The 12,550-nt window shown below is 44.2% G+C and overlaps 1 protein-coding gene across 3 annotated transcripts in view; it reads left to right on the top strand.

Moving 5' to 3' along the window:
- Nucleotides 1–12,550, top strand: part of pik3cb (phosphatidylinositol-4,5-bisphosphate 3-kinase, catalytic subunit beta) — a 41,366-nt gene that overhangs the window by 8,405 nt on the left and 20,411 nt on the right. For all 3 annotated transcript variants that reach the window (XM_029517351.1, XM_029517352.1, XM_029517353.1), the window contains exon 2: nucleotides 1,389–1,468. The gene's annotated coding sequence lies outside the window, so the exon portion shown is untranslated. The remainder of the gene's footprint in view (nucleotides 1–1,388; nucleotides 1,469–12,550) is intronic.

Below are 12,550 nucleotides of genomic sequence, written 5' to 3'. Positions count from 1 at the left end.
CGACCGCCTCGGGCACTTTGCACATACAGGGGCCACGTCCTTGGCTTCCCTTTTTCATCTTGATGTTCCAAGCTGCAGCACTGAGTTGTTGCTCTTCTCTATTCAGAGTTTATAACACACGGGACTCATACTAAGCCACATTTGAATGAGTTGAGATTTACGACTAAATTATCCAAATCATTTGACACAATCACAAATAATATTGTCACTCAGTAGTATTTGTTTTTCTAGTGATGGGTGGTTACGTGTGTACTTTTATACGCTATGCTATAAATTTGTTGAATAAAATTAAGGCTGTGACGAAACCTCAGTTAAAGTATTACTTATTTTTCTATTTAATGTCAGAAAATGGTGAAATGTATGCACTCTCATATGCAGCTGATGTTTTCAGCTGTGAATCCAGTAGATGCAGTAGATTGATGTGAACTTTGTAATAGTTAATGGAAGTGTATGTGATGATTTGTCATGCTGTCATAAAGTGTATTACAGTGAAGTGTGTTATAAAGTCATACACTGGGCTGTGCACTAGAAAGGTGGAGGACGCTCTAACAACAAATGCAGAAAACTCTGTCATGACTGTAGAGTCCTTAGAGGAATTCCACTTGAATGCAGCTGCAGGAAAATCCTGTTACTACTCAGCGTTGCATCCTTTTTTCATTTTGGGCGCTCAAAGGATTGAACACTCTGATCTCCCTCCAACTCTCTTCTAGCTTCATGTTGTTTTGTTTTGTTTTGTTTTTCACTTCCACTCTCACTGAGAAATAACATGTCTTCACTTCAGGCTACAGTGAGTAATCCAAATCTATTCTGAGTAACACCCATTAAGCACAAAATGAAGCCACTTAGGTTTGCTTTTTCATAGCTGCTGTGCTCCAAGCTTTCTGCACTGTCGGTGCATGGGACGTCGTGAGTGTTAATATCTGTGCAACCTCCTACGGTATGTCTGGCTGTTGCTTCTGTGTAGACTGTTTTACTTTTCAGTTCTTCCAGAAGTGGAACAGAAATCGTAACTGAATAGCCAGTGATTTCCAAAATCATCTAAAGTAAAAGATGAGATGTCAAGGAAGCAGAAGGCAGGAGGGAGGGAGTAGCCAAAGAGGGCCCCTGGCTTGGGCCGCTCTGTGCTTTCGTTTGTCTTATCTCCACTGCCGGGGGGCCACTGGGGCCCCTCGAGTGTGTGGATGATGTTATCTGTCCATTGTATACATTCAGCCACTTTTCACACATTTTACGTTTATTTACAATCAGTCAATCTTGAACTTTAGCCTTGTTGCACTCGGTATGAACACACACACACACACACACACTTGCATCGCTTAGACATCTTTCCCACAGCTTGTGGTTTTCCCTCCTCTCCTCACAGTTTGTTTCGTCCTCTCCACAATCAGATGCAGAGTCCCAGAAGCTATCCAGACGCCCCCAGTGAGGAGCAGAGGAACAGGAAATAAGAGACTTTAGGAAACAGCAGGTAAACGATCCATCCTTGTGTGTCTGTGTGTGTGTTTTACCTGTGCTTCCTGTGTATTTGTGTTTCTCTGCATACGTGCATGCACGGTTCACTCTAAATGTGGGAGAGGAGGAATGGAGCTCTGACTTAGCTGGAATCTGGGAGAGTAGGCCTCGTTCTGACAGACGGGGGATGTGTGGAAGTCAGCCAGCACGTCAGATACCAAAGCAACACCGTCATTTTTTCATGTATGGCAAACAGCTCTTGTTTATCTGTTTTGCTTTCTTCTTCTTCTTCTTCTTCTTTTTTTTTTTTGGTCGTTGCTAACTTGGCTTGAGTCAGCACCAGGTCTGACGTGCTTTATCTAGTGGCCTGCACTGCATTTCCTTGTGTGGGCTCTAACTGGACTTTGGACCGTTTACATAACACTCGGTGCAGGAAGTTAATATATCTGCCACCGCACACAGATGCACTGGACTTTCCACATGTGCCTTTTTATAAAGCTGTTTTCTGCTCCATGGGAAGTAGTTGCCCAGTGAGAAGATCAGTGGGCCTTTTTTAGCTCAGATCTGGCCGATGTAAAATTAACCATTCAATCACTGAAGTGTGACACACCCAGCACTACTGACCCAGTTAGTTAACACAACCATGGTTGTCGCTTAGCGCTGTATGTGAGCTCTCTAATCACAATCAGTCTACTCCTTTGCTCTTATATTCATCTACAACAGCCTGATAATCGATTCATTTCCATTTTAAAAGAAAACAAATTTGAGTTTGCCAACCTGGGGAAACTGTGATGACAGTGTTTTGTCATATTTTGACACAAAGCTAATTGATTGAGCAGGTATTAAGGAAATAATCAACAGATTGATTAATCTGGCTCTGAGCTTCACGTTGATGGCACGTGTCTCAGCATCTGCAGCTGCAAACATGCCAGCACGGTGAGGAAGAGGTAGACTGGCAGAGCGGAGGCCGCCGTTCCCTCCTTCCGTCCTCTTTTCAGATGTGTCACATGTAATACTTATGAAATGTGTCGGACAGGTGCAGCTTTGACATTTATAAGCGTGGTAACAACATTTCCTGCCATCAGTCAGCGCTGGCAGCCAATAACCACCAATTATTGGTACAGATGCCGCCCACCTGCGCTCTCTGCTTTCCCCGTCCCTGTCCCCTGACTCCTACTCAAATGTGGAAAAAGAGCTTGATCCAATTACACCAGGCGGTGTCGTGAACCCTCCACCGCCACTGTTGTGTTGTCACCACAAGCAGAAGGACTTTTTTTTATTTATTTTTTTTAAATGGCCAAATCAGGAACATCAGCTTTATCTTCCTCCCCTAGAAATGACCTCTGCATGCTCTTTCTTCAGCATTTAGCATCCAGCAGGGTGCTGAAATCCGTCTGCTCGTACAATCGTAGGAAGCCCTGCCCTTGTGTGTGTGTTCTTGCCAGTATGTTTGGCTGGCATTATCCTTGTGGCTGACCTTGCCACCAGAGATATTGCAAGACGTGTACAATTAGACTACCCTGTGTTTTCGGCTGGACAAAAGCACATGCAGCGCTGCAGTTGACTAATTTTAGACGCAGAGTAAAGAAAGACAGTTTGCATGTGTGAATTATATTGTGCCTGCAAAATCACCGGATGTGTGTGTGTCTGTCTGCCTGTGTGCGTGACATTGATTCTTGTCCCACAATAGTGGCCTGAGTGTTGAATATTATTGGGTAAATAGAAAGGCAGTGCAGCACGGTGTGTGTGCAGAGTTGAGCGGTGCGGACAGATGGATGGTGGTACAGTCTGAAGAGGAGGACATTAGCATGTCATTTACCACAGCTAAGTGTTCCCGGCAACTCAGCCACCTCTCTAGCCAGATGATAGCTGGAGCCAGCACTTGTGTGTTTGGGTCATTCAGTGCAAATGTGTGGCTCTTTTGTTTATGAGGGACATAAATGGTCGTTTTTGCAAGATGATGCTGGGAGAAAATGCTCGAAAATGAGCTGTGTGTGTGTGTGTGTTCACAACTGATCTGTTATTTTTGTGTTTCTTTCCAGGCTGCAGCCGTGTTGAGGCTGCATGTCTGTGTGTGACAGTCTGGGATTTCCTTTAAACCTATTTTCAAACTTCCCAATTTCTCTTCTTTTTGCAGCGAGTTGTGCCACTGACCTGAAACAACCTCTCAAATGAGCCCTGTGGTTCTCGTGCTAAAGATGTTTTTTGGATCGTGGAAATGCAGTCTGTGGTTAAATGTTTGCCAAAATTCATAATAGTACATTCTACTCTGCATACTCAGACCACAAGGCTTTTTCAAAGTGTGATACACAAGTTGCAAGAGGAACGTGAAACAAAGGTATGTGAGATTAAGGAGACAAATTGTCTAAAACTAATTGTGGATTTGCATTATGGGAGCTGTAGTTTGTAAAACTTGAAAGCAGTTTTCAACCAAATAGAAGAAGAAAAGAAGGTTGTGAATGCTCCATCCATGTTGAGGTCGGGCTGGATGTGGATTCACTTTTTTAATGTTTTAAACTAAAATACTCCCATAAAATGAATCCTCATTCAAAATGTTCATAAGCTGAAGTGCTAATAGTGCCAAAAAAAAAAAAAAAAGCAGTAGGTGTATTCACTGCAAGGACATAGAAATATTGACCTCGAGGGAGGAACAAAAAGCAAAGTGTGTACAGCATGTTCACTCTCTAATGATAGCCCTTCAGTGTTTCCTCTTTGTCAGAGTTTCCGAGGAAAGCTCCTCCTGTCCTCAAAAAAAGATGCTGTTGTGTCAAATGGAACAACAAAGGCTCCTCGTAGAGCAGCTGTTGGTACGCAATCTTCCTCGGCATGAAAAACAGGAAGCGCTGCAGCGACTGCACATCACCTGTTAACGTTGGATGCTGAGGCAAAAAGGAGGGTGGGAAAACATCCTCCTCTGTAGTGTTCATCTTTGGTAGAGAGGCAAGGCAAAGAAGAAGAAATAGGTACTTTGTGCATGCGTGTGTTTATGAATGCATCGAATTTCCTCATTTCCTGCACGACAGGATCAGATTAGTGGGGTTCTTTTGCATAGGCGCAAGTTCCTCGAGTGTATCAGTCTGCGTATTGGAGCTCGCTTTGAATAATGCCGTGAGCTTGCGGTAACAGTTTGCATAGCCTCTAGCTTTTCAGTGAAGGTATGGCAAACAACTGTCAGAGTAGCTGCTGTGTTTACCGTGTTGTTGACCCGCCTCTGCGGCGCTCAGATCGGAAATAGACGAGACCTCGTGTGTTGTGTGTAAAAGCTACTGAAGGTATGAGCAAGCCGCTTCTAGCTATAAATCCCACACTTCTACATACAGGAAATGATGCAGGAAAGTTATTTATCGTGTGGGTTTGAGTGTGTGTGTGTGGGGGGGGGGTGCTGTGTGACCAGCGCCATGTGACCCCATTGCCCCCTGCAGCCTCTGGCTTTTTGTTTCTACTGGAGCTCAGTGTGTGTGTGAGAGGCCGAGCTGATGGGCCTTTGTGTGTCTGTGAGAGACAGAAATGTTTTAGGGAAAGGAGGTTGGGAGGGCGGGGGGGGGGTCGGTTGTTTGGTTGGCTGGCTTGTGAGGTTGATGGGGGCAAGAAAGGGTAACACAAGGCCAGTGTTTGTGTAGGGCACGGGACTGTCCTCACTGGCACGCACATACACATACAAACACACACACACACACACACACACACACACACACACACACACACACACTCTTGCCAAAAGCACAGAGGCTTATTGTGGACACGCAGCCCAGTCGGGTCCACCCACTACAGTCACACATTGTATCACACTTTGCCTCCCTGCCCCCCCCCCCCCCTTCTTTTCTGTCATTATCCATCACAAAATGACTCTGTTTTCCTTCGATGTTATCGTGACCTCGCGTGCACACTCCACCTGAAACTGTTAGCTCATCGCTGTCTCGTTTTGCTTTTCCCATGTCCTCCACTTGCAGACCGTCAAAGTCTTCCATCCGTCATCTCATCTCCTTTTTCAGCCTCCTTGAACCCCCCCCCCCTCTGCCCCCCAGGCTCTAAGGGAGGTGAGAAAAGTCTGAGTCATGGATGGACATCCACATCAGAACTGCTTTCATTTGTCTCTGTGTGCAGTCTGTGTGCTCCTCCTCACTTGTCTTGTGTCTTATGGAGTGAATCAGACTCTGTGGAAAAATCACACTTGCACATCTGTGCCCCCGGCCCCCCAACTCCCACAAAAAAACCAACCCGAAACTGATCAAGCAGATAGGAGCTAATACGAAGGGTGGGCAGGTATAAATTTATCACTCTTACCTCCAATTGTAAGTATTAGAAAACATTTCCTGTAGTTTTACTTTGAAGTAAAACTACCAACTCCGAACACACAAATCATCATAGTATGAATCACACCTACATTGTAAACTGTGTTTTGTATTTAATGTATTTATTGTATATGATACGGTATAAGTGACTTTATTTTGTATATGTGGCAGTTTTGTTTGAATTATGATTATCTCTACAATACAGCAGTTTTTTTCCAAATGCACAATCAGATACCTGAGCAAAGTTATTTATTTGCTTGAGTGATGTCACCCTCCCATGTGACTGTCATTCTCCTTGTTGCAGGTTTTGTTTTGCACTGACGCTGTTTGTCACGTCATTGTTTTTCATAATTGCATTTTTTTTGTGTGTGTGTATTTGCGTGTGTTTTTAGAGTTTCCCACAGCTTTTTGAATTGAATTAAAATTAGCACACGTTACTGAGTTATTTGGAATTGACAGAATAATAGAAACACCTGTCAGGTGTACACAATAGAGCACCGACTACACTAACCCCCGACACTACAGGCAAACACACATGACATACAGCAGCAGGATTTATTTCCAGGTGTACGGACCTGCAGCGTGACAGCAGATTTCCTTCATATGATGCACCCGTAGTGGTGTTGTGACGACACACACCTTCAGCGTGGACACAGTGCGTTCTGGGCAGGTTCAGACTGATGCCCTGTAGGAGCTGTGGAACTTGTGAGATCATGTTTTTGACATGGGAAGTTCAGTGTGTAATCCACTTGATGTGTTCGGGGCCTGGCGTTATCTCAAAGACAGCAGGGTTGCTAGGCAACAGATTAAAAAAAAAAAAGTAATGTCGCCTTGTTCTCTTTTTGAAGAGCTGTGAATGATTGTGTTTTGTGTTCCACTGCAGCGAAGCTACTGGTGTGAGGTTACTGAGGAAAAATGTGACAAATTGAAAATCTTTCATCAATCTTTCATTTCACGGCTATAACTTCACATGTTTAGCTTTTATATTGTGTAATATTCTGGTTTGGCCATTCTTTGCTTTTCACCTGTGCAGAGTTTTTGAAGGTGGTTGCAGGCAGGTTGTTCCATACATCTGACAGTCCTCTGCTCAGTGTTTTTCAGTCTCTCCATGTGATCTCAGACAGTTTGCGGGATGCGGAGATCAGTCTCTGTGGCGACCACTCCTGCTGAATATAGCTCTTTATGTCTCCGGCTGTGTTTGGAGTCATTGTCATGCTACATATGCCTCCCTGATGGGCTCGTGTGAAGGAATCTAAACTTCTAAAGTGCTGTATGTCCCAGCTGGAGTTCACTTGAATATGGTGCATTTCTAAAGTTGTGGTTGTGTAATTGGACGACCTCCTGACATCACCGAAGGCCTCTGGAAGCAAACTTTTAGCTAAATCAATATAATGTGTGAGATGATTTTCTGAAAATAATCTTCAGCTGTTTAAACTGAATTGATTTAGTGCATAATTTAATAATTTACAAGTTCTGTTTACATTTATGGGAAAAAGTTGTGATGTGGATCAGTTGTGTTAGTTTACTGAAGTAAATTGGCTCTTTGGGTTTTGTTTTTTTTTTTTGTTATTGCTTGCTTTTTTTGACACAAGTGCAAGGAAGTAGTAAAAATCAGGATCAAACATTTACACATGCAAAAACGATATAATTCTGTATTTGTTCATGCAAATTATACTCACATCAGTGAGAGTTGTTTTGCATTACTCTAAGAGAAAGCCTGCAGTCTGCATTGAAAGCTTCTGGTTCCAGTGTTCCTCGGTTCTTTATCCTCCTGGACAAAAGGAGACAGAAACACGCATTAGACCCTCTAATGTCATCAGTCATGACGTAGGCATGACGCAGACTCGCTGTGCCACAGTCTGTCTGGTGTACTGACTCATCACGATTTCACAGACTGAAATACTTTGATGTGCCCGGTTGTCACATGAGATTTACGGTCAGCGATGACGTAACTTTTCTTTGTGGCAATTTTCCCTCCTGTGATGTAACCGCAGGCAACAGATCGAATCTGATCAGTGTCACTGGATTCACAGTCATGTGACTCCAAGTAAATTACAACTTTGGCTGGAAGTGTGCGGTTGCTCAGCACAGAATGTCATAATGTCTGTCCACCTTGAGGATGTGACAGTGATGTCACGACGGTGCGGTTGATGGGAAGGTTGGCTGGTTGAGTCACCGCTCTGCTGCGACAGAACGTAGGAGTTCCCTGAAGCAGCAGGAAAGGTGGACGTGAATGTTGATATGCAGCAGCACGGTGTTGGAGTCGGACTCTTCCATCAGTGTTCATATTCTTCTGTTTTTTTTTTTCCCCTCTAGATTGATTTTATCTTAATTTATTTTCCTGGAGCTTCACAACAGGCAAAAAAAGAAAAATCATGATATTTATTAATTGTCCAGAGAACATGATTTGCTGGAGCCTCTGTAGCATCTTTATGGCTTTAACAATGTTGTGACACATTTTTTACCACTTATCCATATTGAAAATTCAAGTATATATCAATTAATTGTGCAGACCTACACGTATGTGTGGATTGTAGCCTAAATGTTGCAGTCTGTGTTTGTGTGAGACGGCTCGTACCGAACTCACCGGGAGCTGCACTTTTATTCACCCTGTGTTTGTATGATGTGGAGTCACAGGTCTACAGGATCGTCTCTAATTTTATTGCTCCGGTTGAAACGTTTCCAGCTTGTGCAGATGCCTCTTAAACCCTTAAATTTATGCTGCCCAGGGCAGATATACATCTGTCTGCATTCATTCACATCTGACGCCGCGTCAGTCTCAGTCTGAACATGCCAGTTATGAAACTGGTGCCCATTGCAATGTGAAACGGATTCTTTTTGATTGTGTAGGAGTGAACTTGATGTGACTAAAAGATGTTTTATGGACCTCTCCTCGCGCAGGGCAGAGTAGCACCTACAGAACACGGAGGCGGCTGGCTCTATGACGGCGAATGAGCTTTTTTTATGAATGACTGAGAACTTTTGCTCCGGTTGTTATTTGTCACTCACTTCCTGTCTGCTGTCATTGCACTGGAGGTGGGGAGGATGATGGAGCACTGTGAGCTGTCCGGATGTGGATGGTTCACCCACAAACCTGACCAACACACACGTGCTCCCACTCAATTACTCCTTTTGCATTTCCTCTCAGATGCAGTGTGTGCAGAGATATTTTCTGTCTTAGTTGCTGTGAGAATATTTAACAGGGGATTCAGTTTCAAAGCACTTCCTCTTTTCTATTTCGAAGCCTGACTCTTGGTTGTGACGATCTGATCCTTAACATCAGGTGAAACTGATTCCCCTTGTAGGAAATAGGGCATCGGAGCAATGACTATTTGTAGAATGCAGCGAAAAAACTTCCTGATCTTTTTTTTTTTTTTTTTTAACACACCCAAAAAAACCCTGCTGTGGTGTTTGTGTGTTTTTGTGTGTGTGTGTGTGTGTGTGTGCGCTGTGCAAAAAATGACTTCTACACCTGACTGTGTGTTTATCATAGAGTAGCTGCCACCTACACCCACTCCTAAATACAATAAGTGCCAGCATTGCACAGTGACTCACAATCCAGCACCAGACACACACATACACACTCCAGTCAGACAAACACACACTGTTGAGCCTGAGCCTGCAGGCCTGTACACATTCATATTCAGCCAGATTTGAACACAGTGACCGGACTATGTGCGAAACTACAAATGCTGTTCATTCAGCTCTACCACTCTGACAGGTTATAGTGTGTGTGTGTGTGTCACCTGTGTCAGTGTGTGTTTTATTAATAATTGGATATTAATAAATGGACTTTCTGCTGTTGCTGGGATGAATAATTTCGGTCTGCAGCTTTGCCTCCTCCTCCCTCGTGAACCCTGCGTTTCAGTTTTTTTTTTTTTTTTTGGTTAGTGGATGAAAGTGAAACGTGGTGGTGGCACACACGCCAAAGGAAGTGGCATTTAGTAGTGACACTGAAGCTTTCAACAGCAGTCGAGAAATCTGTGGTTGATTACTTGCAGTGGAAAAATAGCCATTGCAGAGAACAAAGTGAACAGAGGTGTTTTCTTTGTGTAGCTGATTATTTCATTCAGTTCAGAAGAAGCACAGAAAGAAGTAAAAAGCATAATAAGAATATGATGAAAGTAAAAAGTAAATAAATAAATGAAGGCAGAACAGAGCAGATTGAAGTTTCTTCTGTAGCTCAGTGAAAGTCTGACGAGATGCTTCCAGCAGCTTAATGACTGAAATAAGTTTCACCTGTTTCGCCTTCATTTAACTGAGAGTGAATTCACCGGCCACCAGGTTCAGATCACGGGCAGACGTTTGTTTGGGACTGCACCGAGACCAGCTCCAGATGGTCCACAACTGAGTCTGCATACCGTGTTCATGTGGGAAGAAAGGAGTTATAGAGAAAGGAGGAAAACGATCCTGAAGATGTTTATTTCTGATGATATAAAGGAGGAAAAAAAAAGATATTTGAGAAGCCGTGATCTGAGATTTTTCTGCTAGTTAACCGACTTCCTGTCCATCTGCTTGTCAGTGAGACTGTTTTTAATTCATAAGAAGAAAGGGACCACCCCACCCTACATCCCTCAACACGGACCGACACACAAACACTGACTTATTTGCTCTGCTCACCCAGAGATGGAAACGCTGACTCAGGCAGCCACTGTGTACGTCGCCATACTCATTTACAGGAGTACAGTGGTTGTAGCGGAGAGGTGAAGGTCTTAGATCCTCTTTGTCAACTTTATTTTTAGCACAGTGGGGAGGAAAACATGTCACAGGACTCTTAATCACCAGGCATGACCTTTTACACACACACACACAAACACACCATCTATGTTATTTGTTCTTTTTCAATCACACACACTCCATTGTAGAGAGCTTCACAGGCTTCTTACTGTCAGACAGAGAGCGCTTTAGAAACAGAGTGCTGAGTAACACCAGTGTTTGAATAACCATCAATGCATCTGGGCATGAAAGGCTTCACAACATGTCACTGTCGTCCCTTCAGAGGACACACTTCCAGCACAGGCAACCATTTGCTTCTTCTGCATCATCTGAGGTGCAGCTTTGCGGCTGGTTTTAGCAACAGTGGACAGTCTGTTGGACTCGTCAGTGCGCCTTTTCATAAAAGCCAAGCAGCGTGTGCTTCCCTCTGATCTGCGAGCACTCCTTTGATTATTTTGCAGACACACCTCTTTCCATTTTCCCATAATTTGTGTTTGATCAGATATCAAGACGTGAACAGCAACATTTCAGACCTTTTTTTTTTTTTTCGTCCCTCCCAGGCAGTTGAAAAGAAACAAGCGCCGGTACAAGAGTTCACTTAAAACATTAATAACACAAATGTGCAGGTACCGACTTGAAACTGTAGTTGTACAGCATGCAGGCAGCGCAGATGTATGTAGGATCGTATCTCAGCTCCTTCAAACACAAACGGCCATCAAAGCGTGCCTGGGGAGCCACGGCATGCACATGGCATGGTTATGCTTTGTTTACGTGTGTGTCAATGTCGGATAACAGGACGGATCCCCTCGGGGTCCGCTGTTTGTTGTCACATGAAACTCTCTCTTTCTCCCTGATCTTGCAAACTCACTCGGCCTCCTCTGATCCTTCTGTAACCTGACCTCACAGCGGACCTCTGGCTGTCTGCCACCGCATCCTCAATAACCCTGCTCACCTGTGCTTGTACAGTGTGTGTGTGTGTGTGTGTGTGTGTGTGTGTAGGCCAAGTGTATCACCATCGCAGCGGGTTGAAGCACCGCTCCAGCTGTTTCATGTGAAATTCTCAGAGCCTGTGTTTAATGAGACCGAGACGCAGAGACACATTTGCTCATCCAACCCTGACCACCCCGTGTTGTCACTGCCAGTCAGACACGCTGGGTGTCATGTTACTTTTCATGTGTGTGTAATTGTGCACCTTTTGTGACGTTAGAGCCTCGCCATTGTCTTCCCTGTAACTGTTGTTTTGAACGGCTTCTTGTGTCGCCTCCTGCCACCTGCAAGGAAGTCAGAAAGTGTGTTTGTGTTGTTGAGTGACATTTCTACGGCTCAGAGCTGAGGCCCCATTGTTTGCTTCTCATCCATCTAGTTCAATCTCATGACCACAATATCTCAGTAATGCCGTGATGCAGCTTCTCGAGATGAGACTCCAAGATGAGCTGATAAGATTTTGAGGTCAAAATAACGGTGACCTTACAAAACAAAACACAGATCTTGTATTTTTCTCTGGAAGAGATGTTCAGTCAGCAATCTACAGTTTGAACAACACACAGAAAGACTTAAGATTGTTTTCCATTTGCATGGCTGATAATGTTAAGTGGCTGAGATTGTGGCTCCAAATGCAAAGCTCGAAGCTGGAGCACTTAACTGGGAAAGGGAAGAGACCATTAGAGGCAATCAGGTCCGTCGTTTTTAATGGGCGGATCGGGACGAAATGGATATGGACCTGTGGCCGAGTGGAAGAGTTAATGTATTATTAGTCCACTGGTGGACCAGGCAATGAGGAAAAAAAGGCAGGTGGAAGTGGTGTGAGGATACGGCTGCGGTCGAGGTGCGAGCCTGAATGGAAACCAGGCTGTGGGCTGGTTTTACACCAACAGCTGGGAAGTCACTTACTGCAGCTCAGTGCAATTCCCTGCAGTCAACGTGCAGCATGTATGTGTTACTGGAACAAGTGTGTGTTTGCTTTTTGTCTGCTGGACTCTGCAGTTTCTTGAATTGTGGTGTTTGCAGACCCCCGTGGCCTTCCTGGATGATCATTTTCGCAGCACTCTGTGTGTGTCTGTGTGTTTAGTGCAGGTGTGTGAACCTTCGTG

This window comes from Echeneis naucrates, chromosome 13 (genome assembly GCF_900963305.1).
Source record: "Echeneis naucrates chromosome 13, fEcheNa1.1, whole genome shotgun sequence".
Lineage (NCBI taxonomy): Eukaryota > Metazoa > Chordata > Actinopteri > Carangiformes > Echeneidae > Echeneis > Echeneis naucrates.
Note: the sequence above shows the minus strand (reverse complement) of the source record. Positions and strands in the feature narration are given on the sequence as shown.